Source organism: Castor canadensis, chromosome 6, assembly GCF_047511655.1.
Source record: "Castor canadensis chromosome 6, mCasCan1.hap1v2, whole genome shotgun sequence".
Classification (NCBI taxonomy): domain Eukaryota; kingdom Metazoa; phylum Chordata; class Mammalia; order Rodentia; family Castoridae; genus Castor; species Castor canadensis.
Window position 1 is genome coordinate 98,814,304 of NC_133391.1, and position 27,584 is coordinate 98,841,887.

Here is a 27,584-nt window from a genome sequence, read left to right on the forward strand (position 1 = left end):
GTTTGAAAGTATTTTATTGAGAATTTTTGCATCCATGTTCATCAAAGAAATTGATCTATAATTTTCTTTTTTGTTTTTGACCATGCCCATATCCAGTTTGTTATCAAGGTACTGCTGACTTTGTAGAATGAATTTGGTAGTATTCCTTCCCTCTCTATTTTATAGAATAGTTTGAGGAGTATTGGTGTTAGTTCTTTAAAGAGCTAATAGAATTAAACAGTGAAGCCATCTGCTCCTGAGCTTTTCTTTACTGGGTAACTATCACTGCTATAATTTCACTGCTTAAAATAGATCCATTCAAGTGGTTTATATCCTGTTGACTCAGTTTTGGTAGGTCATATGTGACCTACCAAATCACTTCTTCTAGATTTTCCAGTTTATTAGAATATATTTTCAAGACATTCCTTTCTGATTCTCTGAATTTCATTGGTGTTTTATTAATTTGAGTCTTTTTTTCCCCTGCATACTGGGTTGGAAATCAGAGACTCACACTTGCCTGCAGGTATTCTATCACTTGAACCATTCCCCAGCCCTCCCTCTTTCTTTTTGTTACTTTGGCTTTCTAAGGGTTTATCTTGTTATCTTTTCAAAGAACCAACTTTTTTTATTAGCATATATTAAGTATACAGGGGGTTTTCATTATGACATTTATATATGTGCTTACAATGTATCTTAATTAGATTCATCCCCTCCTTTATTCTCCCTCATCTCCCCTCCTCCCCTTCTTAGAACAATTTCCACAGGTTTTATTGTTCTATTTCATTCAGAATATATGTAATATATATCAACCATATGCACCCTCTTTCACGCTCTCTCCCCCCCACATTTGTACCCACCCCCAAACAGAACCTGTTTTACCTTTCTTTCATTTTTTAAGTGTATATTAATTGAAAAACCAAATTTTTATTATACTGATTCTTTGTATTGATCTTTTAATGTCCATTTGTTAATTTCTGCCCTAATCTTTATTATTTCTTTCTGTCTACTGCTTTTGTAATTGACTTGTTTTTGTTTTTCTAAGAGCTTGATGTGCCTCATTAGATTATTTGTTTGATGTCTCCCTGATTTTTACTGAAGGCACTCATAGTTATACACTTTCCTCCTAGCACTCCCTTAGCTGTGTTTCAGAAGTTTTGGTAAATTATTTTCATTTTTCTTTGATTCTAGGAATTTTTTTACCTCCCCTGGCCCATTTCTTTAATGACCTATTGACACTCAAAAGTGAATTGTTCAGTCTCCATGTGTTCAAATATTTTCTGAAGCTTTTCTTGTTCTTGATTTCTGATTTTATTCCACTGTGGTCTGACAAAACACAGGAAGTTATTTCAATTTTCCTTTAATTGTTAACACTTGCATTATGTCTTAAAATATGATCTATTTTGGAGAAAGTTCCATGAACTATTGAGAAGAATATTTTGTGGCTGTTGGGTAGAATATTCTGCTGAGCTCATTTGATCAATCATATCGTTTAATTCTGAAGTTTCCTAATGGAGTTTTTGGTCTGGATGACCCGTCTATTGGTGAAACTAGGGTATTAAAGTCACCCACTATTATTGTATTGTGGGTCTGTGCTTTTATGTCTAGTTGTTTGCTTTATGAAGTTGGGTGCACTGACATTTGGTGTGTATATATTTACAGTTGTTATTTCTTCCTGCTGAACTGGTCATTTTATCAATGTGAACTGACCTTCTTTGTCTCTTCTGAGTAATTTTGGTTTGAAGTCTGAGTAAAGCTATACCTTTCAGACCCCATTTGCTTGGAAAATCTTTTTCTATCCTTTCACTTTAAGCCTGTGTTTGTCTTTTACCAGCAAGATATATTTCTTTTAGGCAACAAACAGTTGGGTTTTGTTTTTAATTCAGTTTTCCACTCTGTGTCTTTCAATTGAAGAACTGAGACACAGAACTATTATTGAAGGTTAAATAGTAATTCCTGACATTTTGGGGTTTTTTCATAGTGCTTCATTTGCTTATCTACTCATCTAGTGAGATTTTTTTTCCTGTGTTGTCATAGTTGCATCTGTCTTCCTCATCTCTGTGTAGGATTCCTTTAAGAATTTTTTGTAGTGCTAGTTTAGTGGTTATTAATTCTTTCAGTTTTTGTCTGTTAAAGGAAGCTTTTCATTTCTTCTTCAATTGTAAAGGATAGATTTGCTGGGTATAATAATCTAGATTGGCAGTTATTTTGTTCAAGCCTTGAAATACATAATTGCATGTCCTCATTTTTAATGCTTCTGTTGAGAAATCTGATATGCTGATTGCTTTACCTTTATAGGTAACTAGGCATTTCTCTCTTGAAATTTCAATATTCTATCTTATTTTCTATGCCTAATATTTTAATTATGGTTTGACATGTGGGAGTTCTTTTCTGATCTTGTCTGTTTGAATTCCTACAAGCCTTTGTAGCTTGACTGCCTTGTCTTTCTCAAGATCTGGGAAGATTTTCTGCTACTAGTTTATCAAATATGTTTTCTATGCCTTTAGTTTGTACCTGTTCTCCTTTTATGCCCATAACTCATAGGTTTGATCTTTTAATGGTATCCCAAAGGTCTTTCATATTCTATTTGTACTTCTTTTTTTGTTTGTTTGTTTATCTTCATCTGAATGTTCTAATACATCTACATTTTTTCAGGTCCTGATATTATGTCTTCAATTTGATGCAGTCTACTGGAGAAGCTTTCAGCTGAATTTTTTGTTTTACTTATTGGACTTTTTATTTGCAGAATTTCCATTTGACTTTTAGAATTTCCATATCTTTACTGAATTCCTCTTTTGTGTCCTCCATTGTCTTCTTTCTTTCATTCAACCATTTGAGTTTTCTTGAAAAATTTTCAGGCATTTATTTATATCCTTTTTAATTTCATAGATCATTCCTATAATTATTTTTTAAAATTCTTTGAGATTTAATCCACTTCATTCTCATTAGTGTTTGTAATTGTGGAGTTTTTGAGTTTTGATGCCATGTTTTTTCATGTTTCTGGCATAGCTGTATTGAGATCTATAAATTTGAGACAAAGTCATTGGTTGAAAGCTTTATTCACCTGTTGTCTTTCAGTTGAAGTATTCTCAGTGTTCAGGCAGGACAGTGTAGTGGTAGGGTTGAGGTACATTTTCTCACCATTGGACTGGAGTATGACTTTTTAGTCAAGCATATGCCCACATGGTCAGGGCACTGGGCTTGATCCATAACACTGCCTAGATCCAAGAAAACTTACTGGTGTCTCTTATAGAAGAGTTGGTTGTCCACATCTGGGCTGCTTTCAGTCTAGAAACTTCTCTTCTTTGAGTACTGGGAGTTGCTGCTAGAGCATAGAGCTTATAGTCTGTGAGCTGGGCGAGCTTTCACTTGCCACATGAATCCTCCAGATTGTGTCCCTAGGGGTAACAAGCATCCAAGCCTAGGGTTGACTCCCAGATGTGTCTCCCAAATGAGAGTTGGGAGAGCAAACAGAGCACTGCATTCTATGCTGACAAGGGGAGAATTGAGGGACCTAGGCACTTTTATTTGCTACTCTCAGTGCTTTCAATCACACCAAGCAGTTGACCTCACTGTAGGGAGAGGAGTCTATGGGCGTCATGTGATTCAAAGAGTCTGAACTCAGGGCCCTTAGTCCCACCTAACAGTAAACACATGCTGAGAATCTATTCCTGGTGGTGGATCTTAGTCCTTTCAGACTTCTCCCAGCAGTTCTCCCTGAAGGGAGAAGGCTATGGAAACCACATGATTCAGAAGGCCTGGGTTCACAGCCCTCAGGTTTGCCTGGCACCAAACACGTACCACATACTAGATGCAGTTCCCAGAGGTGAGTTTTTCAAACCATGCTTAGCAATTTGTCTCCCTGGAGATGGGGGGCGGGAGGCTGTGAAGAGCACTTGAATTAAAGTGTTTGGGCTTGGGTCTCGCACACCCACCTAGAAGCCAACATGCATAGCCCAGTAGGCAGGACCTGGAGGCTGAAAACTATGCCAGTCAACAGGCTTGGTGCTCTTTTTCTATCATGACCATCTGGCAATAGAAATTGCTCCTTGCCAGAAAGGGCAGAGCCTCTCACCATCGTGCTCTTTGCTACTGGAGATCCCTGCTGCTTCAACTTCTCTGCAGATCCATTTCAAATCCTCTCTGTCTCCACAACCACCTCTCATGTCCATCTGCCCCACACAGTGACTGTTCTATGATTGTTCCTTTTTTTAAGCCACAGCATAGCTCATTCTCAAACAATAGGCACTCTCTAGATGGTGCCTTGATATAACTCTTTGAGATAAGAGGAATGATAGAATGTTTTTCTTCACCAAAATTAGGCTTCCACATTAGAGCAGTTAGTGTTTCACCAAATCCCTGAACTAGGTTGAAGGCTGTGAGAGGTGTAGATTATCCTGTAGCTAGAATTACCAGTTTTTCTCCAGGGCTGTCTGGCTTACTTTGTGATTGTGTCATTCCTCCCCACCCCCAGAGACAGGGATGGGGCTTTTCTGTCTTGTCTCTGTGGCTCTGTGCTTTTCTGCTGTTCTGCCAGCTCTTTCATCATTCTTGATGCTCTTCCTCCCTTTCTAAAGAATATAGTCTCTCCTTTGTTTCCTGACCTCCCATTCATGGACTGAAGACAGAGGATGCTTTAATCTGCCATCTTGCCACACCTCCTTCTAACAGTAATCTGTTCATTCTTTAGGTCTTTGGTAGAATTCATCACTGAGTCCATTTGACCCTAGTGTTCTCTTTATGGGAAATTTTTTTTTATTTTAGCTAAGGCTGCTTACTTTTTTATAGGTCTATCTTGCTCTATATTGTGCTATAAGAGGATACTGTAACAATAGCAGAATATCTCAGTCCTAGTAATTCATAATAAACAGAACTTTATTTACTCATAGTTCTGGAGGCTAAGAAATCAAAGATCAAAGTGTAAGCATCTGATAAAAGTCTTCTTGCTGCTTCTTCCCATGATGGAAAGGCAAAGAGAGGGCCAGGGAGAAAAGGGTGCCCAATGCATGTTTTTATAAGGAACTCACTCCTGCAATAATGGGATCCATCTATTCACACCTCTTAAAATTTCCACCTCCCAACACCTCTTCAATAGGCTCTGGTTTCCAACACATAAACTTAGGTAAACTCATTCACACAACAGCAAATCTATTCTTATTCTTTAGAAAATCTTCTTGTGTTCATTTCAGTACTTTTTCTTTCTAGAAATTTGTCTCTTTCATTTAGGTTATATAATTTGGATTTTTATTGGTTGGTTTTTGTTTTGTTTTTGAGATAGGGTCTTGCTATGTATCCTAGGCTGCCTTAAACTTGCATTCTTCCTGCTTCAGCCTCCTGAGTTCTGGTATTACTGGCATGAATAACTATATCTGACACCATGGTTATATAATTTAATGATACATAAGTATTTATAGTATCCCTGTATAATCCATTTTTTTTCTTGTAAGGTCAGTAGTAATGTCTCCTCTTACATTTTAATTTTATTAATTTGAGTCCTTTTTGTCAGTCTTGCTAAAAGTCTATCAAGTTTACTGATCTTTTCAAAGAATCAACTTTGATTTCATTGATTTTTGGTATTTTTCTGTTCTTTTAAATTTCTGATATAAACTTTATTGTTTCCTTTCCTCTGCTTGCTTTGGATTTGAATTGTTTTTTTCCAGTTTGTGAAAGTGGAATGTTAGGCTATTGATCTCAGATATCTTTTAATATGAGTGTTTGGTCTCCAAGTTTATTTTCTTGTGATGTGTTTGTTCGACTTCAGGGTAAGATACTATCAACACAGAATGTGGTAGAAAGGTTTCTTTCCTCTGTTTTCTGAAAAAGCTATAAATTCCCTCTTCTTTCTTTGCATCTCATAAAATGTACAGTATATCCTGTTCTCATTCAGTAAATGTATTAATATTCTTGTTATTTCTTTCTTGATAATTAGTTATGAAGAGTATGTTCTTTAACTTCAAATATTGAGGTTCCCAGTTTATTATATTTTCCTGATGTATTGACCCTTTTATCATTATGAAAAATAAGTCTTTTTCTAATAGTATTTTCTTCTAATGGTATTTCTTAAGCTTATTTTGTGTAATATTAATTGAGCCTCCCCATGGCACATATTCTTCTCCTGTTTCCATTTCCATTCTTTTTAATTATAACCTATCTTTATCTTTGAATATGTAAGATGTGTCTTTTATAGACATACATGGTTGTTGTTTTTTCTAACCTAATCTGACAAACGTTGTCTTTTTTTTCTTTTTTCTTTTTTTTGCAGTACTGGGTTTTTAACTCAGGGCCTCACACTTGCTAGGTAGGTACTCCACCACTTGATCCATTCTGCCAGTCAAGCTTTGTCTTTTAATTGACGTATTTAAGCCATTCTCATTAAATCTATGAATTGGTGTGGTGTTGAACATACATTTTCCATTTCACTTTATTTTTATATTACTCATGTCTGGTTTATTACTTTGTTCTTATTTAACTGCCTTATTTAGTATTAAATAAATACTTTTAGCTTATACACATTCTAATTTCTGTTTTAATCTTTAAAAAATTGTTTCCGTAGTATTGCTCCTGAGAATACAGTCTACAATTTAATTTAGCAGAACCAACTTCAGATCAATGCAACTTAATTTTTATAAAGTATAGAAATTTTGCTCTAATGTATTTCCATCCCCTCCTTCCCTTTCTACTGTTATTGTCACATATGTTATATCTCTACATATCGTACACCAAACAATGCATAATTTTTATGCCATCATTCTCTCGCTCTCATATATTTGTATATATTTTAAAAACTGAGGTCTGGGGGTGTGAGTCAAGAGGTAGAATGACTGCCTAGCAAGTCAAAATCTCTTTGTCTTTGAATAGTTTCATTATTTTATTGCTCAGTATGAGTCTCATATTCATCCTACCTGGGTTGTCTCGAGCATCTTCGATATGTACGTAAATGTTTATCATCAAAATTGGTATGGTTTTCCCCTTATTTCTTCCAATTTTTCCACCCTTCTATTCTCTCCTTCTGGTACACTTGTTATATATGTTTTTAATATGGATATGAATGCTCACATGCCCCTTTTTTCATTTTTTAAAAAAATTCCTCTTTCTCTCTGTTGTTCATATTAGGTAATTTATACTCATTCATCTCAAATAGCTAATTCTTTCTTTGGTCATCTTGAATATACTATCAAACAAACCCCTCTAGGAAATCTTCTTTTCATTTTTCATACTTTCCAACTCTAGAATTTCATTTGGTTCTTTAATAATTTTTTGTTTCTTTTTTTTTTCTTTTTGAGACAATCTTGCTATATGGATCAGGCTGTCCTTGAACTCACAATTTTCCGAACCTTACCTCCTATGCAACTGAGATTACAATCATGTACCACATCACCCAACTTTTTTTTGTCTTTTTTTTGAGAATGTCAATTTTTGATTCATTGTTGTGCATTTCTTTTATCATTTACATGAGATCCCTTTTCCTCTTGGAATATATTTTTAATATCTAAAAAGTCTTTATTTGAATCCAACACCAGGGAATATACAGACAATTTTTATTCACTGCTTTTTGAATTTTCCTTTCATGTCTCATAACTTATTGTTAAAAACTGAACATTTTAGACCATATATTGTAGCAACTTGGGTTCTGATTTTTCCCCCTAAAGATTTTGGCTGTTGCTTTATTTGATTGATTTTTGGAGTAATTTCCCTAAATTAATTGGTGAAGCATATCGCTCCTGTGATGTGTGACCACTGATTTCTTTTTTTTTTTTAAGTTCTTATTTTTAGTTTTACATTTTGGCTTGTAACACTTACTCCATGTTTGTATAATTCAATAGCCTGGCTGTGGTTGGACAGTAGTTATGCTTAAATACTTCAGGTCAGTGTCTGCTCTTGGATCTCAATGTTGATAGAGATTTCACATTCAGGCTGTATTCAGGTGTGACCCACTTTTACTTTCTTCTCTGCCCTTTTATATCTCCTCTGTGCATTTGATCATTCAGCCTCAGGTTAAGCCAAGAATGTGAGCTTAGGTTTGTTCCTCTCTGATGTTCATTGCTCATGCTCGTGTTCTCAGCCTCAGCCAAGAATGTACTTGCCCTGATTATGACCGTGACCTTGAACTAAAAGAGCTGTTGGCTCTCTGTGCTTGCCCACTTCCAAGATCATTACTTTCATGAACACTGCTCATTTGGGCATCAGTCATCATTTCAGCTCAAGTGAGTTCCATTTGACCATTACAGACAAGTTTCTGGTTCTGATGTTCTTTCCTTAACTGGAAGAACCTGTGCACTGACTACTGTGGTTGCCCTAGGCCAGAATGCAAGAGTCCTACTGCTCTTATTAAAAGTTCGCAGCTTTTCAAATTTAAAAACTTGAATTTTTATGTTCATATGGTAATTTTCTAAACTGAAATATTTGTCTTTGCAAATTTTGTCCTTTTTGAGAAGAGTATTTGTGGGTCCCACTCAACTGTAGCTGGCAGTCCTGCTTCTGGTCTTGTTTTATGCATGCAATTATTTGCATGCATAGAGAAAACAAAGCTGTATAGAAATTGTATTTTTTAAAAATTTTTATTATTTATTTATTTTTTTGTTGTTGTTGTTCATTTATTCACATGTGCATACATTGTTTGGGTCATTTCTCCACCCTGCCCACTCCCCCATCCTTTCCCCCCTCCCCTCCTCAGTTTCAGGCAGGTCTCATTCTCCCTTATCACTGATTTTGTCGAAGAAAAGACATATGCATAATAAGAAAGACAAAGCGTTTTTGCTAGTTGAGTTAAGGATAGCTATACAGAAAGATTTCTAATATTGCTTTCATGTACCCATGTGTTACGACCCATGTTGATTCAACTCTAACTGATCTTTACATTGGTTCCTGATCCCCTGCTCATGATAACCTGTTATTTTAAGGTTTCTGTATTAGTTCCTCTGGAGTTGGGACATCAAACGCTTTCATATTTTGGGTTTTCTATGTATTCCTATATCCCGTATGTGTGCTCCCCTTTTCTTGTGAACCAAGTCCAATCACATTGCTGCATTTGCCCTAGATCTAAAGTCTGCATATGAGGGAGAACATACAATTTTTGGTCTTCTGAGCCTGGCTGACCTTGCTCAGAATGTTCTCCAGTTCTATCCATTTACCTGCAAATGATAAGATTTCACTCTTCTTCATGGCTGAGTAAAATTCCATTGTGTATAGATACCACATTTTCTTGATCCATTCGTCAGTAGTGGGGCATCTTGGCTGTTTCCATAATTTGGCTATTGTGAATAGTGCTGCAATAAAGAGGGGTGTGCAGGTGCCTCTGGAGTAACCTGTGTTGCAATCCTTTGGGTATATCCCCAGGAGTGGGATTGCTGGATAATGGCAGGTCTACGTTTAGATTTTAAGAAGTCTCCAAATTTTTTTCCAGAGTCGTTGCACCACCTTGCATTCCCACCAGCAGTGGATTAGGGTTTTTTTTTTCCCACATCCTCACCAACACTTGTTGGTGGTGGTGTTTTGGATGATGGCTATTCTAACAGGGGAGAGGTGGAATCTTAGTGTGGTTTTGATTTGCATTTCCTTTATGGCCAGAGATGCTGAGCATTTTTTCGTGTGTTTTTTGGCCATTTGAATTTCTTCTTTTCAGAAAGTTCTGTTTAGTGCAGTTGCCCATTTCTTAATTGGTTCATTGATTTTAGGAGAGTTTAGCTTCTTAAGTTCCCTGTGTATTGTGGTTATCAGTTCATTGTCTGATGTATAGCTGGCAAATATTTTCTCCCACTCTGTGGGTGGTCGTTTCACTTTAGAGACCATTTCTTTTGTTGTGCAGAAGCTTTTTAATTTTATGAAGTCCCATTTGTTCATCCTTTCTCTTAGTTGCTGGACTGCTGGGGTTCTATTGAGGAAGTCTTTGCCTATACCTATGAGTTCCAGAGTGTTTCCTGCTCCTTCCTGTAGTACCTTCAGAGTTTCAGGTCTGATATTTAGGTCCTTGATCCATTTTGAGTTGACACTAGTACAGGGTGATAGACACAGATCTAGTTTCAGTTTCTTGCAGACGGGTAACCACTTTTCTTAGCAAGAAGAAGAGGCTGTGTTTTTACATCATATATTTTTGGCACCTTTGTCAAAAATGAGGTGGGTATAGTTGTGTGGATTCATATCTGGGTCCTCTATTCTGTTCCACTGGTCTTCATGTCTGTTTTTATGCCAGTACCATGCTGTTTTTATTGCTATTGCCTTGTAATATAGTTTGAAGTCAGGTATTGTGATACCTCCAGCATTGCTCTTTTCTCTAAGTATTGCCTTGGCTATTCATGGTCTCTTTTGTTTCCAAATGAACATTAGGGTAGATTTTTCAATCTCTGTGATGAAAGTCATTGGGATTTTGACTTTCAAAAACATGTAGATTGCTTTCGGTAGTATAGCCATTTTTACTATGTTGATTCTAACAATCCATGAGCACGGGAGATATTTCCATCTTCTGTAGTCTTCCTCAATCTCTTTCTTCAGTAGTTTGTAATTCTCTTTGTAGAGGTCATTCAATTCCTTTGTTAAATTTACTCCTAGGTATTAGATTTTTTTTGAGGCTATTGTGAATGGAATTGTTTCTATGTATTCCTTCTCAGTTTGTTCATTGTTGGTGTCTAGAAAAGCTAATGATTTTTGTAGGTTGATTTTGTATCCTGCTACCTAACTGTAGCTGTTTATGGTGTCCAAGAGTTTTTGGGTAGAGTTTTTTGGGTCTTTAAGGTATAGGATCATATCATCTGCAAATAAGGATATTTCGACAGCTTCTTTACCTATTTGTCTTCCTTTTATTTCTTCTTCTTGCCTAATTGCTCTGGCTAGAAATTCCAGTACTATGTTGAATAGGAGTGGGAATAGTAGGCACCCTTGTCTTGTTTCTGATTTTAGGGGGAATGGTTTCAGTTTTGTTTTTTTTTTATGATGTTGGCTGTAGGTTTTTCATATATAGCCTTTACAATGTTGAGGTACATTCCTTCTATTCCTAGTTTTCTTAGAGCTTTTATCATGAAGTGGTGTTGGATCTTGCTAAGGCTTTTTCTGCCTCTATTGAGATGATCGAGTGGTTTTTATCTTTGCTTCTATTGATGTGATTACATTTATAGATTTGTGTATGTTGAACCAACCCTGCATCCCTGGGATGAAGCCAACTTGGTCATGGTGAATGATCTTTTTGATGTGTTGTTGGATTCGGTTTGCCATTATTTTATTGAGGATTTTTGCATCCATGTTCATTAGGGAAATTGGCCTGTCGTTCTCCTTTTTGGAGGTGTATTTGTCTGGTTTTGGGGTGAGAGTAATATTGGCTTCATAAAATGAGTTAGGCAGTGTTCCTTCCCATTCTATTTTGTGGAACAGTTTAAGGAGAGTTGGTATTAGTTGTTCTTTAAATGTCTTATAGAATTCAGCAGTGAATCCGTCAGGTCCTGCACTTTTCTCTTTTGGGAGGCTCTTGATGGCACCTTCAATTTCTTTTTGTATTACAGATCTATTCAGGTGATTAATATCCTCTTCCCTCTAGATTTGGGAAGTTTTCTGTTATTATTTTGTTGAATATATTACGCATTCCTTTTGCTTGCATCTCTTCTCCTTCTTCAATGTCCATGATTCTCAGGTTTGGTCTTTTGATGGAGTCAGTGAGTTCTTGCATTTTCACAGGTCTTGAGTTGTTTAACTAATAGTTCTTCAGTTTTTCCTTTATTTGCCATTTCATCTTCAAGTTCTGAGATTCTGTCTTCTGTTTGTTCTATTTTGCTGGAATGGACTTCCATTTTGTTTTGTATTTCTGTTTCATTCTTTTTTCTGAGGTTTTCCATATTATGGGTTATTTCCTCTTTAATATTGTCAATTTTTGACCTTAATTCATTTATCTCTCTGTTTATGGTGGTCTTAGTTTCAGTTTGGTGTTTATTTAGGGCTTCTATGATTTCATTTATTTGTTTTTGTGTTTTCTCATATTCTTTGTTTTTGTCCTCTTGGAATTTCTTGAGTGCCTCCTGTACATTTTGATTGACCATGTCTAGTAATAGCTGTATGAAATTCTCATTAATTACTTGTAGGATTTCTTCTTTCAGGATGTTCTTGTGGGCTTTGTTGATTTCCTAGGTATAGTTTATCTTTGTTTTGTTGGAGTTTGGGTCTGGGTATCCGTTTTCTTCATTTCACTCTAAATCCTGCTGTACTTTATTTTTTAGGGGGGAATAGTTTTCTTCCCTTTTTCTTCTTCCCATATTTCCACCAGGTAACGTTTCTATCCCTGAACTATGTGTAATTTAGTATTAGCTAGGTACGAATATTAATACTGAGAAAACCAAGAAAGAAGGATTAAAAAAAGAGAGATGGAAAGATAAAAGGAATAGAGAATAGAGGAAAAGAGAAAAAAATGGTAGAGATGGTGGATGATCAAACAGTAAACCAGGCAGCAAATCCCTTAAAGAAGGGGAAAAAAAAATCACCAGTTCTGGAGCAGTAGAATTGCAGTCTTAGTTGTTCTCGTGCTAGTTCTTTAGCATCCAGACCTGTCTGTATGTGTCTGTTAGGTAGCTTTGGAGACTTTCTGTGGCAAGTGGATGGTGGGTGGGTGTTCCACAGGCCTTTGGGTTGAGGCCTTTAGCTGAGGTGAAGTAACAGGCCTTTGGAGCGTGGACTTGGCGTGCCTGAAGGGTGCAGGCTGGCAGAGTGGAGATCCTGCATGTGTGGATCCCCAGCTTGGCAGGCCTGAGGGGCACAGTATTGCAGAGTGAATATTGTGCAGGGCTGTGGAGACCTTGGGATCATGGCCAGCAAAGCAGAGATCCTACAGGACTGGGGGGCATGGCCCAGTGAAACGGAGCTCCTGCAGGGCTGTGTAGGCCTTGGGGGCATGGCCCAGCAGAGATCATGGCGTGGCCTAGCAGAGATCGTGAATGTCTGTGGATCCCTGGCCTTAAGGGCTCATCCCATGAAGATCCTGCAGTTCTGAGAGGTGGGAGTTTGGGGTAGCACAGTCCTGGCGGGGCAAAGGAGCAGGGCCGGAGGATCGGAGATCCCATGGCGTATGGAGCAGTGCCTGCTGTTCTTTTAGTATGTGGTGGGGTGGAGAGGCCTCCCATGAGCTAGGGGTTCAGAGTGCTGATATTTCAGCTCTCCCTGGTGTTTTACCTCATTCAAGTAAGTCTCCAGCTTCTTATCAATGTCCCTGGATCACAGAGGTCAGAAGGTCTGTGGCTGCATTCCAGTTGCCATCTTGGATCTCTCCTTCTAGAAATTGTATTTAGATGGCAGTGATTTTCCTGGCACAGTAAAATCACAGTGTTGGAGTGAATACATAGGGAACCATTAATATGGTAGAAATCAGGTAATAGCATGGCTTTTCTTTGGTGTACCCATAACCACACTACCTTTCCTAATTTACTAGACAGTTAATTCATTTCTTTAAACATAAAATGTATCCTTTTTTTTTTACTTATTTACTTTACTTACAGTCAGATATTTAACTACAGACAAGAAAAAAAAACAGTTGTTGATTGTACACAAAGGTGGGAAAGGAAGATTCAGTGTTTCTTAGACAAACCTTCACTTAATTGTCATTTTGTTGTCACGTATCTCCCAGAAATATCAAGTTATTCCTTTAATTGCAGCCCTTTCTATTTCTTCTGTGATTACTCTTTCATTTGTCTTACCTTGTATCATTTGTACTAATGACTCTCTCCTTTCATTGTTGTGAATTTGTATTTCTCCTCCCCCAAGATAACTTTTTATCTTTTAAGGGGAATATCTACAGACAGAATAAAAGTGTATGCTGTTTCATTTCCTACCTGCTATGGTTACGATATGGTTGGTTCCTACCAAAACTGGTGTTGAGACTTGGATTCTAATGTAGCAGTGTTGGGAAGTGGAGCCTCTTGGGAAGATTGTGGGCCATTGGGGCAGGACCCTCAGGAATGAATTCATGCCTTCTTGCCCTTCTACCATGAGGGCTTCACCAGGACCTAAGTCAATGCCAGCACTATGCTGTTGGACTTCCCAGCCTCAGAACTGTGAACCAAAATAAACCTTTTCTTTAAAAATAAATTATCTAGTGTCAGGTATTCTGTTATAGCAACAGAAAACAGACTACAATTCTAAACAAAATTTTTATTCACATAGTTTTAAATGTAATGTGTACATATCAAGAGATGCAACAAATTCCCACAGGAAAAATAATAAAATCTTTGTGTGTGAAAATAAGGCCTCAAAATGATATATTATACATATGGCTTAAAAAACTTATTGCTGTACAGTTGCTCAATTTAAGCAATGCACTCTCAATAAATTCTTCAGTCTTTCTTTTGATGGGGAGAGGAAAATACTTAAGAAAAGATTCTAAAATTATATGGAAAAGCAACAGTCAGTAGGCAAAAGCAGCAATAATGTACTTTGGTGCAGGAAGAGACAAGGAAACCAGCACTGTCTTTAGTGCAAATGTAGTCCATGGACCAAGAGTATCGGTAGCTTATTAGAATACAGACTCTCAAGGCCAGTCCCAAATCAATTTAATTAGAATCCTTTTTGGCAAGATTTTCAGTTACTTTGAGTATCTTCAAAGACATTTTTAAATAAAGATATTAAATGGTATATTTAAATAATATGAAGGTTGTGATCCATAAATACCAAGTGTCAGAATCCAGGAATCTATTTTTTATCAAAATCAATCAAAAAGTGGGAAAAAAAGATGATTTTAATAAACAGTCTGGGTCATATTGGTAACTAAACAGAAAAAACAGTAATTGGTTTGAATGGCATTGCAACCATGCCTTCCTCTTTGAGCTTCATAGCTTTAGGAGTGATCAATTTTTAGTGAAAGTAAAGGAATGCATTTTCCTAGATACCACTATTATGTATGTGCCTACACTCTATGGACCATCTTGTTAATAAACTTTTCTTAGGTACTCCGTCTTTAGGATGTCTATGTATTTCCAGCATACCTTGTTCATGGCTCAAGCCTATAGGTCATAATTTAATGAGAGAACTCTTATTACCAGTGCAGACAATTAATGTTGAGAATGTTCTTTTCCCCCCAACTGTGGTAGTGATAATGCTTTGTCCAATTATTTTATAGGTACATTTTGTAGATATTGGAAAATCCTGCTGAAGGTACAAAAGAATGGACAGTTCTGCTAATAACTCTTGAGGAAATAGTTTTCTACCTGCTCAAGATTAGAAGACAAGCTCATTCTTAGAGTCTTCTGAAATAAAATTAAGTAAGAAATGTTTTTCTTCATATTTTGAATAATTTGTACTCTGCCTACTCAGTTTCCTTCAAGGTTTCTATAATTCTATTTCTTTGGCCTCTAAGAGAATACAGTTAGTATTTTCCTTTAGGAAGTGAGTGTGCCAGCCAGCTGTCAGCCTTATGATATACCTGATCTCCCATGTCAGGGAAAGCACAATTCAATTTTAAATAGTGCAGCAGGGCTGCCAGTGTCTCTCTTAATGTTGCTTTCTTTGAAATTCTCCATTCTATGCAAACAGTATACTTTTCTTTATAAATCCTTTGTGTGAGATGAAATCAGGACTAACTGGCTTTACTTGTCTTTGGTTAAAAATCAATGAATTGAATGAAATTATCCATATTTCTGTTTTGCTTTCTCATTTCTAGAAAATAAAGTACCACTGCTTGTTTAACTTGTGACTTGTCTAAACGTGTTGAAAGCATTCACTATAAGGCATAACACTGAGGCTCTGAAAGGGAACTATGACAAGTTCAGTCAAAAGGGAAAAGAAGAATAATTTATAAAAGATGCTACAGATAATGATGCCAGCCAGTTATTTTAAAATGCATCCATCTCACCTTTTAATGAATTGTATTTGTCAACAGCAAATGTTTTATGCACTACTCCTAATAAAAGTGCACACTAGGATTGCAATGCTTTGAGGTTGGCTTCTTCAAAGCTTTAGAGTATTTTCAATTCAAAGATTTTTTAAATAATAGATATTAGAAAGTTTATTTAAATAATATTAAGGTTGTGACACAAACACCAAATGACAAAATTCAGGAGTTTCAAAGCAGTGGTTGACATGCCATCACTATTTCACATGATAACTGTTTTTTAAATTAGGTGGATAATAGACTGATTTGGGGATTTTATGTCAGTTTAATTTTAAGTTCTCTTGGTGTCACAACCTTTATGTCAACTTTTCAAATAGGTTTCTACATTTCCTTTGGTTTGGGGTCATTAAAAAATGCATATGATAAATCTAAGAGGCATAAATAGGTTGTACTGAAGTGTGGAATTCCTTGCTTCCCTGGAGTTGAGAGACAGCTCATACCTGCCTTATAAGTGGAAAAAGTTAGTTCAACCAATTTCAGTGGAGTTTTGTTTTTCAGGTATTTGTTTCCAAAAAATGCAAACCCAAATAACAAGACATGATATTAAATAAAATTCTATTCACACTCTGTTCTTCTTTTACTCCTAATGGTTAAACTACAAGAATCACAGTTCCAACAATTGATTTTTTTCCTCTGAAAGTACAGTTTTATTTCACTTGGAGAATCCTTATTTTATATTTTATATAGTTGAATTCATATAAAAACCTGCCTTATAAACTTCCAAATGTAGTTTTTCAGATAAAGCATTTTTATGCAGATATTTTGGGTAAAACCTTATTTTTTAAAGTAATACTTGTCTTAGAAAGTAAATTATAAAGTAAAACCTGGTAAGTTAAAAAGAAACTCTAGTGCCACACCAGTCGTTAGGGAAGCTGCAATGAGCATTCTTTACCACAGGCTTCAGCAAAAGAGAAAAAAGGGAGAGAGGAGGGAGAGAATAATGTAGCCAACCAAGGTCTTCTCTTTCCCTTGATTCTTATATCTGTCATGATTTTATAGGGAAGGTCTATATTGCTGTGTTGAATCCAGTTTTAATTTTAAAAATAAGTGAAATAGAATTTGTTCCACAATTTTTAGAATTGCCTATGTTAGAAAAATAAAAGATGACAAAATAGAAATTGCTTATTTATCTTTTTTTTTTTTTTTTTTTTGGCTGAATCTTAAAGATACTCACCAAGCAAACAGACTTCATAGCTCTCATCTTCTTGATTGAACTATCAGGTTTTACCCTTTCTGTTCATACCTGGGAGAACATTAGTGTTTATTTTCTCATGTACTCCATTCCTTCTAAGTCTGTATTTTTCAACCACTGTTGAATTTGACACATTTCTTAACAGTTTTCATTTGGGAAGGTGCTGCTGAAATTTTTATCTTTATTTCAGGTCTTACCTTTACTTTTTCTACCCTAGTTCATCCTATATAACATCATTCTTAAGTCACCACAATTCCGATAGTAGTATGCTTTCTAAATCCTTGTCCTTGGTAGCAAGTGCTTTGAAACTGTAGAGTTATCTGTGAAGGATTTGGTTAAATCCTCCAAACTCATTTAAATGTAGTATTTCTCAGAGAAAATTTAAAAACCATTGTTATTGTACATACTAATCCTATTTGTAATGTCTGTTTCATAAAAATAAATTTTTAAAGCAAAAATGGCTGTTTCTAAATTCAGAGGAAGCTATTCAAATAAATGAATTAGAACACAGTGTGTACCTGTAGCATTAAAAAAAAGTCTTCTGGCATTGAAACAAAATATGGTTTTAAATGTCATAGACCAAGCCAGCTTTGTGCAAATTCATTTATAGCAGTTTCAGATTTATGTATTTAATAAAGCTAGGTAGTAGATCTAGATTATGTATTTAATGTCTTTTGGTGTACAGTGATGTTCTAGTGACTGCTTGGTAAGCATGGTGATGTTTTATTTAGTGATTCTGCTAGATCAGTCCAATCTATAAATGGCTTTCTAATGGGATACAATATATCCTTTTATTATTTTTCAACAATACCAAAAGATGACATTTATTTTGTCCTTTCTGTATGCTAGGGACTATTCCTAGTTCTATCTATGGGTTAACTCATGTAATCCTAATAACAGTCCTTTGTTGATCTCCCTGTTTTACAGTTGTGGTAGAGGTATCTAGGGACAAGATTACACAATTAATAGATAGTGGAGCTTATGTTCCAGCACAAGCAGTATGATGCCCGGAGTCAAGCTCTGAATCCTTGCTACTCAAAATAGACTCCGGGCCGGCAGTATCACCATCACATTGGAACTTGTTAGAAGTACAGAAGCTCAGACCTACTGAAAATCTACATTTTTCACAAATAATGGTTGGCACATTAAAATTTGAGAGAAACAACTCTAAATCTCTATGCTGTCCTTACATTTAGAATTAATTATCTTTTAACTAAATTTCTAATTTTACATATGATACCGAAGTCCATTTTTATGCCAACTTGAGGATTCCCATCATATCTCAAGTACATTATCATTACTAATAGCTAAACATAGCAGGGAGGAGGTAGACCTAAGTTATCTTGAAAGCAATTGTATAAAAGACAGAATAAAAATCCCACAACATAAACAGCAAGCCTTTCTTTCTACAGAGATAGATCATTGCTTCAACATCTAACCTTAAAATAGCGTAGCACACTGACTTTGAGGACAAACTGGAGGCAAGATGCCTGTGTTCGAATCTCACCTCCTATTTCTAGATATGGGATCTCAGGAACTTACATAACTCTGTACCTCAGCTTCCTCACCTGGAAAGCAAGGTCTAAAGTCATACTTACGGTATTGCAAGGATTGATGAGTGAAGGCACGCAAGGGGTTCACTTACAATTCTGAGATAAGTGAGTGAAAGTTATCTGTGGTTCTTAGCTATGATTCCTTTCTTTGAAGAGAATAGATTCACACCTCATGCTTCTTGGTTTTTCTCTTGGTAATTAGTTGACAAATACATTTTGTTAGCAGAGCTCACCACATAAGATATATTTTCTGTCAGAGTCCAAGTCACAAACTTCAATTTTGGTGTGTTCTGCAAAGTTTTCTCTTGTGGCAGTTTCTGCCTGTGAGTGTTACTAAATGCCACTTGATTATGATGCTTACCCAGTTAAATCCCATGCAATCAGTTCAAAATCAAAATGAAATATGTCAACAATATATTGTAGTCTTAAATGTATGTGCTTCTAAACTGAATAAAGATAATGAGATGCTAGCCCATTTTGTCAATCTCTTATATAAGCAATGTAGAAAAAAATAGATTTATAAAGAATGTTTGTTTAAAGGCCAGATGCTGCAGAAGTTGCTTTGTTTCCTGCGGGTGGTCATAATTCTGATATTGTTATGATAATCTTCAGGGGAATAATGGTTTGCTCTGCCAATATTCACCTAACAACTTTTCAGAAATCTAAAGTATGAAGTGAGATTCCATGTTCTTAGAAAACAACACTTTGAAAGCTTATTTGGAAAAGGCATCAAGATAAAAATATTTGCTGAAGAGAATGCTCTGAAAATTTTTAAGCTGCCAATTTGGGTACTTAACAGCTAGAGAGTTTCATTTACCACATTTGAAATTGCCCAGGTATTTAAATTTTTGACAAGTGTCTCCAGTAATTAAGCTTTATTGAGTTTTTGACTACACTTTGAGAAACACTATAATAGAGGTTAAGACATGGTTTTTAAGAAGGCTTCTTTGACTGCCTATTCCTTTTTGCAACATTGTCTTCTTTATTCTTGTTTTTCTGCAACCTCTAATCCCACTTTCTTTACATTCCTTGCCATTTTCTGTATAATCCATTAGTGGTCCCCAACCAATCCTTAATTTTCTGCTTTTCTCTCCCCCACCCCTTTCTTAAAGAGCATCTCTTCTGAATTTATCAATCACATTTTTTCAGATAGTTATGTAAAATGATCATGAAGTTCTCTTTTAATCAAAAAATCTCTTAAACCAAACTACTACAGGTGCTGAAATCTATTTAGAATCTGTGAGCAGCATTAAAGGTTTAAAAAAAAAAAGTAATAGAATAGAGTAGAATAGAAAGTAGAAAATACCAGGTCAAATACTTAAGGTAATAATGCTTTGTAAAACTTTTAAGATGTATACATACATCCACACATACACATTAGATTGCTATGCTTTTTCTTTTTAGTAGTGGAGTTTGAACTCAGGGCCTACACCTTGAGCCATTCCACTAGCCCTATTTTTTTGTGTGTGAAGGGTTTTTTGAGATAGGGTCTTGCAGAACTATTTGCCCTAGCTGGCTTTGAACCGGGATCCTCCTGATCTCTGCCTCCTGAGTAGCTAGGATTACAGGCGTGAGCCACTGGCACCCAGCAGCTTTCTGCTTCTTAATATGACTATATTTTCACATTCTCCTATTTGGTTTCTCTGGTAATTGGGTCTCAAGCCCAAGCTTATTGATGCCTGATTTTCTCTCAGCTATATTCTGTTCATTGTTATCTTCTTCTGAATTAACTCAGTAAATTGAGGACAAAACTTTCTGTTCATGTCAAGCTTAAGTAAATTGCCAATGTTGAAACCAAAGATTAAAGATATTGCAATGTATCCCCATCAAATCAAAGGGAGAGCTGAACAAATTAAATGAGAGCTCAAATGGCACTCGTGACTTAAATGTGAAATTAATTTGTTTTGCAATATCTAAACTTAGGGAGAAAATATTTGGATGGAGCTGATTTATTTATTTAGGTACTGAACCCAGGACCTCAAGTATGCCAGGCAAGTGCTCTACCACTTGAGCCATGCCCCCAGCTTTTTTATTTTATATTCTGTTTTTGAGATAGAGTTTCCATAACTTTGACCCTGCTGTCCTCAAAATTGCAATCCTAGCTGAGATTACAAACATGTACCACCACATTCGGCAAGCTAATTTTTGTTTTTCTTTTTAGCTGGGCTGGGGTTTGAACTCACGGCTGTCCTTGTTAAACAGGGTTCTACTTCTTGAGCCATGCTTCCAACCCTTATTGCTCTGATTATTTTTGAGATAGGATCTCGTTTTTATGCAGGCAGGCCTGGACCACGATCCTCCCATTTACACTTCCAGCAGCAGTGGGATGATGTGTGTGCCACCACACCCAGCTTTTAAGTTGAGACAAAGTCTCACAAACTTTTTTGCCTGGCTGGCCTGGACTGCCATCCTCCCCATCTCAGCCTCCCATGTAGTTGGAATGATGGGCGCTCTCCACCTTGCCTGGCTATTGGTTGAGATGGGTTCTCATGAACTTTTTGCATGGGCTGTCCTCAAACCTTGATCTTCCCAGTCTCCTCTGAGTAGCTAGGTTATAGGTATGAACCACCAGCTGCTGTTTTTTATTGGGTAATTTAGTCCAGAATGATGTTAAGCTGAGAAAACCTACAGTTTTCCAACATTCAAATTTTAAAACATTCCAAGTAGCTGGGTAGTGGTGGCTCATGCCTGTAATCCTAGCTACTCAGGCTCTGGAGGCAGAGATCAGGAGGACTGCAGTTCAAGCCAGCCCCAGACAAATAGTTTGGAGACCCTATCTCGAAAACACAATACAAAAAAGGACAGGAGGAGTGGCTCAAGTGGTAGCGAACCTCAAGCGTCAGGACCCTGAGTTCAACCCCTGTACTATAAAAAAAAAAAAAATTCCAATTAATCAAAACCATATATTTTGTCTTTTAAATTATTGTCTAAAAGAAGGCAGTCTGCATAGAGTCAAAAATAATAATACCTGTAACAATATTGGAGCTAAAATATTTATGTATTTCACAACTAAAATTGATTCTTGATCTAGCAAACTTTATTTGAACTTTATAAATTTATCGGGTAACTTTAGACCTAAGGAGGAATATTTCCAAATTTGAAATACTATCATTTATGAAAACAGTCAATTGAATGTGCCAAAAGTTTAAAATTTGCTAACCATAAAATCCAACTTAGAAAAATATAAAAATAAAACAAATATTAAAAATGTATTCTTTGTAAAAGGGGAATGGTCTGGGAAGATCAGCGGGAGAGGACACGGGGACAGGAAAGGATAGAGGAGTGAAGAGATTGAAATATATATATATTATATATATTATATATTATATATATATATAATCAAGCCCACCATAAAGGGGGAAAGGGAAGGTACTGTGGAATATAATGGCTGGGATAAGGAAATACAGTAATATAATAGAGGAAATGAACTTGTTCAATGTACACTAAATATTTCTATGAAATTATCACAATGAACCCCCCCTCTTTTTATTGTATGCTAATTCTACAGTAAAACAAAATTTAAGAAAGAAAAAGATGTATTCTTCAGAAAAATATTCGTAAGTGACAGATATAGCTAAGAAAGAATTAAAATATATGAAGCTCAGAATTGGGGATGTAGCTCAGTGCCTAGTGTGTGCAAGGCCCTAGGTTCAAACCTGCACTGCAAAAAAATAAAATGATACATGAAAATGTATCAAGTATCACTATTTGAATATTTTCTTATTCAAATAATGCAAATGGTTTTCCTTATTGAGCAAAAATAGACTTCTTTTAAAATAATATTACTTTTAAATGCAATTCTTAATATAATTATTGTGTAAGTTCACAAACATAATAACACCAGTTAAGTTGTTTTACTGGGTTTATTTTATGAAAATACATTTCAAAAATTACATAATCCCAGCCAGGCACCGGTGGCTCATGCCTATAATCCTAGCTACTCAGGAGGCAGAGATCAGGAGGATCACGGTTTGAAGCCAGCCCTGACAACTAGTTTGCGAGACCCTATCTTGACAAACCCTTCAAAAAACTTCGGCTGGCTGAGTAGCTCAAGGTGAAGAGCCCGAGTTCAAACCCCAGTACTGCAAAAAAAAAAAAAAAAAAAGGAAAAATTACATAATCTTAATTATTTTTAGTACTCCTTTTTAATCTCAAAAAATGTGCTGGTTTGGATGATAAATTATAATGTATTTTTTTGTTTATATGCTTCATCTTTTCCTTCCAAAAGTCCATTTCTTTTCCAAATGCTTGCTTTATGTGTATACCTAACCCTAGCCATAGTTCCTGTACTTCAAATTCATCATTCTAGGACTATGCCTTAGCAAATGCAGGGTCCTGAGTTCAAACTCCAGTAACTCCAGTACTAACTAAAAACAAAAAAGCCCACCTATGACTGGGGTATGGCTCAAACAGTAGAGTGCCTTCTTAGAAAGAGTCAAGCCCTGAGTTCAAACCCCAGTATTGCCACCAAAAAAAAAAAAAAAATTCTTCAAAAAAGCCCACCTAATCTGTTATTCTAAAATGAACACCCTACCTAATTATCCATCAACAGATGAATAGAGAAAATGTGATGTATATACACAATTGTATACTCTTCAGCCTTAGGAAAAAATGTTCAGCTGGGTGCTGGTGGCTCACACCTGTAACCCTAGCTACTTAGGAGACTGAGATCAAGAGGATTGTGCTTTGAGGCCAACCCAGGCAAATAGTTTGTGAGACACCAAAATAACCAGAGCAAAATGAACTGGAGGCATGGCTCAAGTGGAAGACTGCATGCTTTGCAAGAACAAAGCAAAAGGAAAGAAAAGAAAATTCTGCCACTTGTGATTACTTCGATAAAACTAGAAGACATCATGCTCAGTGAAATATGCCAGACACAAAAAGGCACATGTTCTCGCTTATATGTAGAATGTAAAATTGTGGAGTCATAGAATTAGACAGTAGAATGGTGGTTTACAGGGAGAGAGGAGAATGAGAAAATGTTAATCAAAAGTTCAAAATTTCATTTAAATAGAAGGAATAAATGGTGTTTATAGTGAAGGGTATGATAATTAACTTGATTCAATCATTTTGCACCTTATATATACATATATAATGCATATATCACAATATCACTTTGTCCCCTATAATTCATGCAATTATAATTTATCATATAAAATATAATTTAAAAATAAAAAATAAAAGGGTACCATTTCTCCTTATGAACTAACTACTTTCTCTGATTTTTCTTATTTTGAGCATAATTATATAATTCCCAGGCACTTAAATTTTAAATTGTTGCTTTAAACACTAATTTCTTTCTCTGTGTTGCAGAGATTATTCTGGTAGCAGGAGAGAGTATGAGTTTGAAAGTAATCATGCAAAAAATTAAGAGACTCTTTAGGAAACTTCTGTACTAATCTAGATGATGGAGTTTGAATTTATACAAGGGAGGTAGGAGAAGATGGGCAGATATGAGAGATGTAGCTATAGGGTTGATTAGAGAATATTAACATGTAGGTGATGGCTGCCACATTTCTGACATACTTAATTTGATGTTGGACATGTTAACTATCATCTGAACCTCAAGAGAAGGAAAAAATTTAAGAGAGAATAAGATTAAGGCATATTAAGTTTCAGGTATCTGGTTTTTCCAAGGGAGTTCTAGGGCATGACTTTGGGAGTTCCCCATAGACCAGATTTGACCACTTGCCCCCAAAAGCAAATGGAAAAATAGTGAAGTAAGTAAGGAATTTATTTTTCAGTGTGGCCACACTGGGAAGCAAGAAGGATAGCATCCTGCCTTGTCTTCAAGGAGCTAATGAGCTTTTATATAGTGTGTCAGGGAGAAATAGGTGTAGTCAAGTAGTGTTGGTCAAACTGTGGTCTGGTTGATCATTATCTCAGTATGGGTCACATGGAGCCTTGTCCTTGATAAGAAAATTGCTATTGACTAGTGACAAGATATTTATTTATCAACCTGTTGTTCCTGAAACCCAAGGTGATTGCAGAAGAGAATTACTTTGGAGAAGAATGCAAAATGGAATTCATTCCCTCAGGTTAGGGCAAAGACTGGAGTTTTCTAGACATTGTTCTGGTGGACTGGCACAGGAAGTTATAAAAGCTGGTAGGTAACAATTTGTTAATTAGGATGTCCCTGCAATCTCAAAAATATCTTAGTTACTGTTATCTTGATACCTTCAGCCAAGAAGGATTACCAGTTTTAGACAAAAGCTCCTTAGTGATTACCTGTCTACACAGAGAGTTGAGCAGGAATCTGACTCAAAATTTAAGAAAGCAAGGAAACAAACATACAATAGCGGCAGAAATGCCAAGGTTTTAATCCTGTTTTTAGTTACCTATCTGGCATCTGCAGGCTAAAATGAAGAGTCCGTGCTTTCAGCAAAAGCATCTCCTAAGTCCTGAATATAGTGTCCAAGATACAGTTGAGGGAAAAACATTGCTCTAAGAGCCAATGGATTCGTCTTTGGGAAAGGAAGAACCTGGGTCAAGTGTCCCTAGGTTGGAGGGAAGGACTGCTATTAGGCACTTATAAGGTTCTGTCAACCTTAGGAGCAGATTGGGCATAGATTAGAAAGGGAATATTCCCAGAAATATTTTATAGTTTGAAACTCTTAGATATGTCTAATAAATCAAACTTCAAAGAGATAACAGTCCTTCACGTAGTTTTGCATAACATTTTATTCTAATATTACTCTACAAATTTGTTACCATTTCTACTCCAAATTTTTTTGAAATTTTACATTGTGTGTACAAGGATACAGTGATTATTATACAGTGAATTTTTTGGTATCTTGTAAAGAGCGTAAGCTTTATTATAATTAAAAATCATAAGCAATTTTTTTTTAATCTCTTGAGATTTCATTCTTAGAACCTGTTTCTTAGTGGTATCTATAATAAAATTTTTAACAACTTTGGATTTTGGCTTATCAGCTGTATTTTTCAAAATTAAATTAAATATTTTTAGACTTTGTTTAGTAATTAAAGTACCCAACTTAAGTAGCTTACTCCCCTACAATCAATGCCTACACATTATCTCATATATGTGTTCATTCTGATCCCTCAGCTTTGGTATGTGATTCATCTTTTAATAGATAAATGCTGGGTACTTTCATCACAATTACAGTCATTGGTCTGATAATCTTGTGAGTCAATCTACACAACACAAGAAGCTGATATCAAACTCCTGGCAGGGTTAGTTAAAATTAAAATGCATGCTCAACTGTAGAGATTGTCAAGTGTGGAAATAATATTTGTCCAGCTGGACAGCTTTCTTTTGTAGTTGCTAAATGAAAGTTGAGATTCTGTCTGCTCCTTGAAAGCTTATGTGTCACGAAGGTAATTTGGACTATTTGTGGTTTGACAGGGATTATTAAAATCAGATGAAGTGAAGGGAAGCAAGTGTGAGAAAGCAAAATTGACACTGACACTCTCTATTATTTGCAGCTTGGATCATGATGACTATGTTGATATGATAGATTCACTGCTGAGATATGTTAAGCAGCAAATAAAGTAAAAAGCAAGTTGGGTTTTTAGATTTAATGTGAAGAAATTCAGTATTTACTTTTACTGATTGCTTTTTAAATTTTAGATTTTCATGTTTCATTTCATATTAGCTTGTATAATCTATTAACAAATTTTCATTCTGCTGAACTATAGAATTAAAAAATGTACTGGCAAGACTAGGTGACAACATTCAATATTAAAGAAATAGAAAAATCATGGAATTTTTAAACTAGAAAGTCTTTAAATTATTTTTATCTAATTTCCCTTTTTGTAGATGGAAACTAGAAAGAGTTTTAAGGCATCACATTTAAATTTTATTTATTAGCTTAAATATAAAATCCTGGTATTTTACCACATTTCACATATTTTCCTGCTTTTTCAAAATTTTATTTAAAAAATTTTTTTAAAACCTACTTAATAATTTAGCCACAAAGTGCATAACTTTTTTCTGTTTAAAGGTAATATACAAATTATGTTTTTATACTTATATGTTGCCTTTAAATAGTATTATCTATATGATAAATACTATACCTTCTATTAATATAATTGTGTACTGAAAACATCCTTAAGAACAAGGGATTAGAGCTAGGAGACTATTAGAAGATGTTAATCAAGCAGAGGTACAATAGAAAAATATAGTTAAATATGAATTTATGTATAAATGTATGTGTGTATATGTGTGTGTGTGTGTGTGTGTGTGTGTGTTTATATACAAAACAAGGTGAAGAGCCTGAAGTTGTACAATGCATTGTAGAAAACCCTGGTGTTATTTCAGTACAGTAGTGAAAGTTTATAAAATGAGAAGTCAAGTACCTATGTGCAAGGCAGACACCAATTGTGTGTCCGGCAATTCAATTCATTTAAATTCAGATACTGACTACCTCCAGTTAATGCATGCCCCACAAAACTGCCCATACTTCAGATGCTAGCCACAGGTAGTTCTCCCCTAGATGATCCACACTTCACCTCATCCGAGAAAAAAAAAAGGTTCTTACGAATGGCCTTCAGATTGAATAATTCATTAGAATGACTCACAGAACTCAGGAAATCCCTGTACTTTCACCTACACTTATCAGAATGGATACAACCCAAGAGCAGCCAAATGGAAGAGATACATAGAACAAAGTGAGACTGGATACTGTGGCACACTTCCCATGTGTCCTCTCAAGACAAGGCTGTGTTCTACAACCTGGAAGCCCCCCAAAACTCCTTGTTCAACATTTTTTTACTAATTATGTAAGAATAATTGATTAAGTAATTGGCCATTGGTGACGGGAAGCAATTTCAAACCCCTCTCCCCTGCTTGAAGGTTGGGTACATGGGCGAAGAGGAGTTGCTGAAAGTTCCAACCCACTACTCAGATGGTTGGTTCCTGTAGTGACTAGTTCCCATCCTGAAGCCCTCCAGGGATACAGCAAGAATCACCCCATTGGCAGAAAGTTGGCATGAATAATGAAAGCCATTTCTATTACTTGGAAATACCAAAGGTTTCTAGCACTCTGTA

The 27,584-nt window shown here is 35.8% G+C and overlaps 1 protein-coding gene across 12 annotated transcripts in view; it reads left to right on the forward strand.

Annotated features, from left to right (window-relative positions):
- Positions 1-27,584, forward strand: part of Kiaa0825 (KIAA0825 ortholog) — a 420,702-nt gene that overhangs the window by 27,171 nt on the left and 365,947 nt on the right. For 10 of the 12 annotated variants that reach the window (XR_012449106.1, XR_012449105.1, XM_074077071.1 and 7 more), the window contains one exon: positions 15,059-15,200. The exons of the other annotated variants lie outside the window; for them this stretch is intronic. The gene's annotated coding sequence lies outside the window, so the exon portion shown is untranslated. The remainder of the gene's footprint in view (positions 1-15,058; positions 15,201-27,584) is intronic. 12 annotated transcript variants of the gene reach the window in all.